Source organism: Chenopodium quinoa, unplaced genomic scaffold (assembly GCF_001683475.1).
Source record: "Chenopodium quinoa cultivar QQ74 unplaced genomic scaffold, ASM168347v1, whole genome shotgun sequence".
In the NCBI taxonomy this organism is placed as follows: Eukaryota; Viridiplantae; Streptophyta; class Magnoliopsida; order Caryophyllales; family Amaranthaceae; genus Chenopodium; species Chenopodium quinoa.
The window spans coordinates 1,481,457-1,485,072 of NW_018742523.1; the positions used below are offsets into that span (position 1 = coordinate 1,481,457).

Below are 3,616 nucleotides of genomic sequence, written 5' to 3' on the forward strand. Positions count from 1 at the left end.
TTTCAGTTTTTAAAAGTTGTTTCTTTATTTTTTAAAAACTGTTTCCATTTCTCAGTTTTTAGTTTACAATCAACTCTCATATTACCAAATCATTTATAGATTCTAGCTTTAATCCACTCTTATACTGCCTATAATAATTTATTATTATTATTATTTATTTATTTATAATTTTTTGAATAGCTGCTTATTTATTTTTACAAAAAGAAAAATATACATATTTCAATAATAAATTTATTGATTGAATAAAGTTATAACAAAATTTAAAAGAACAACTACAGAAAAAAAAAAAAGGGGTAACAATAAAATAGTCAAACGCAATGTAATATTTATTTCTCATTGATAACTTTCATTGTGAATTTTGTCTTTCCCACAATAGTTTTGCCAAACAATCTCGAAACCGAGCCATTCTTTGAAGTTCTTGTTGACTTACAGAAGGAGTCACTAGGTTCTCGAATCTATAGTTATTGATTGCATATACTGCCTAAGGGGCAAATGAACAATCGATCACAAATAAAACTCCTACTTGATCCAAACAGTACAATCTCTTCGTACCTTTATGCAAATATAATAATCTAAGCTCCTTATCATATCTAAGATGTCCATGACCACACTTGCTCCACCGACGACATTTCTGGCGAGTTTAGCGCTTTCACTACATTCTCACAATCTGATCTGATTAAAGATATTCTTATATTGGCTGATGTTCTCTTTAATTTCCCACCAGACTGCATACCCTTCTGCTTGTTCCGCACTTGTAGCAAATATTTTCCTTGCTCTCCCATGGCTTGTAGCATTTTTGACCTCCGGAGTCCACGCCACCGCTGCTTCCCATCCCGGCTTATCTTTTAATTTTCAAAATGAGTTGACATGACATGAAAAACAGTGAATAATCAAAATTCCATTATTGCTGATGACACGAATTGAATGTGTGAAAGAGAATAAGAGATGAATGATTATTACGAGTTACCTAATTCTATTGCTATAATTGTAGGTCCTTAGAAAGCACAACCATTTGTCTCCCATTACCAGTATGTTAAACATATAAACTTCATAAAGTAATTGATCCTATTTAAGCTAACTTGGCATATAGCTCTCATAAACTATACCACAAAATTAATGCTAGTATAAAAAAAACTCTTTCTCCCAACTCCTAAGACAACAATTTGCTCCAATATGTATAGTCATATTATTCTCATCCTCCAAAAATTTGAAAAGAAAGGGGTGTAAAATACTGCAATCCACAGCTCCACACTAGTACTCTAATTAAGCAAAACACACTAAGCTTAAATTTCTCACGGCACATGCATCCATTGATGACATCAAACAAAAAGCATATGTTCAAAAGTTTAACTCAACAAATACACGCTAGTCATCCATTGATTCAACTCCATAAACAAGTCTTCTTGAGAGCAAGGAATCTGATATAGACCCGAGTGTACGTGTACCCAACTCAGTGAGTTATAACACAACTCCACTTACAATCTCTTAAGCTTCAATTAAAAGAACTAATTCTTATGTAAATAAGCAAGACACAACATAAATGTAACAATTCCAGATACAGTTAGCACACATAGATAACAATATAACCTCTTAACAACAACAAGCCATCACTACTCCACAGTCAAGGTATAAAGCTTCAATTCACCCCAAATTTTCAAAATTGATTACATTACAAGAATAAAATTCATACTTCCTACTTCCTGAACAACAAATTCCGAAAATATTAAAAATAACGCACACAAATTATCAAATAATTAGCTAAGACATCCTTCTTTGAATTAACTAAAATATATTAACATCATAATAAGGGCAATTAAGAATTAGAATCATAGAAAATTCAATCAATACGAGTGTTGATTGTAACAATTAACAACACTCGTATTATTTCAGGAAAAAATCCTCAAATATAAAAACCCAAAATAAATTATATACAAATTAGATAAAGAACGATTAAAACTCAGAAAAATAATGAACAAATTAATCATAGAAATTGAATACAACAAAATTTAACAACAAAAGCATCAATAAATTGAAAGAACAATAGAGAGAAACGTGGCGAATGTGATTGCAAATGAAATTAAAAGAAAAGAGAGAGGAGAACGCTCCATACCTGCAATTGCTTGCTCCTTGAATCTTGAGAATGATTTGAGGAAGAAAGATGAGATATTGAATTTGAAGGAGAACAATCGATGATACGCTTTGATAGGGTTTTTTCTTTTTAAAAAAAAAAATCAAAACCTCAAAAACTGCTTTGAGGTGTTTTAGGTTTACCGTTTTATTTTTTACAAAATAGTTGTAAAGTTGTTTTTTTAAAGCTATTTTACCAAACGTTGTTTTGTTATATTTTGGGGGTTAAAAACAAAAAAAAAAAAAATCAAAAACAACAATGATGCCAAACACACCCTTAGTTTTAGGTCTCACGTTGCATATATTGTTTGACAATGAAATTGTGAAAAAAAAGAGCTAGTAGAGGCCGCACTAGGGCTAGGATTGCGATTCCCCTCAAACAGGAATGTTTTCTTAATACCCTCGCTCCCGAACTCATTTCTGGTACTAGTAGACTAATTTGGGCATTGGTAAACTTGTGATTCATGCTGAATGTCTCTTAAACTCTACTTGAGAGAAAGGTATGAACGAGATTTATGGGTTTTCCTAAAACTCATAGGCGATTCTCTATTGGTTTTTAATTAAAAAAAAAAAGGGTAATGATAGGCTCAACTCTAATTCAAGGTCTCCCAAATAGTCAGGTATTTAAATCCTAATACACCCTATAAAGTTTAAACTCCGTCCTAGGCTTCTAAAGGGCCAAGGACATAAGGGAAATGGGATCCCCAAGGATGGGCTACCCTCCTTACACCACTTGAGAAATAGAGTCAACTAACTCATCTGAAACAGCCACAACAGCCCACTCAAGCAATCTGTAAGGTGTTGAGCTAGTAGACCATCCCTACCACATGATGTGCAGTGTGGAAAATTCATAATCCGGTCCAAAACAACAGCAGGATTAGCAATGAGGTGGTGATGATCAATAGGTATACCAGGAAAAGATGGAGCTGACGATAAAGGGTGTTTAGACTGTAAATCTGCAAGAGTGGCATCATTATAAGAAGCAATGCAATAAGAAAAATGAACTCAAACCGCAGTAGTGTAATGACCATCACAAATCTTACTCTTACACTGCTTGATATTACGCTCATCCTAATCAAGATCCTCCTCATCAATCACCGACAAAGCAGGAGAGTCCTCTGCCAAAGTTTCGCTCACAAGCTACAAACTTCTACCCGGTGCACTCCAAGAATCAATAGCTCGAACAATACTCTCCTCTTGACGTTGACGTTTTATAGCAGACTTACACTCAAGATTACTTCGCGGACGGAAGGTTCTTAGGGTACAAAGAGGCAACACTAGCAAAGAAACCCAACAAAAGATGTCCTCGGGTTTGCAAAGCACTTTGTCAAGAGCTCCTTTCAAAACCTGCGAAAACCCCAAACGACACTTGAGGGAATGAATTTCACAGTACGAAACCCCGTGGACAACAAACTATTAAGGAGAGCCACATCAAAACCCACACACTAATCTCGCACCAAGCTTTTCACATGTCCTAGCCGAGCTGGAG

The 3,616-nt window shown here is 34.4% G+C and overlaps 1 long non-coding RNA gene across 1 annotated transcript; it reads right to left on the reverse strand.

The window, feature by feature from the left end:
* Positions 1 to 305: 305 nt before the first annotated feature.
* LOC110719964 lies at positions 306 to 2,532 on the reverse strand. Its single transcript, XR_002511197.1, has 2 exons — positions 2,111 to 2,532; positions 306 to 842 (listed from the first exon to the last, which is right to left on the reverse strand). It is a non-coding gene; the product is annotated as an uncharacterized LOC110719964 (long non-coding RNA).
* Positions 2,533 to 3,616: the final 1,084 nt, after the last annotated feature.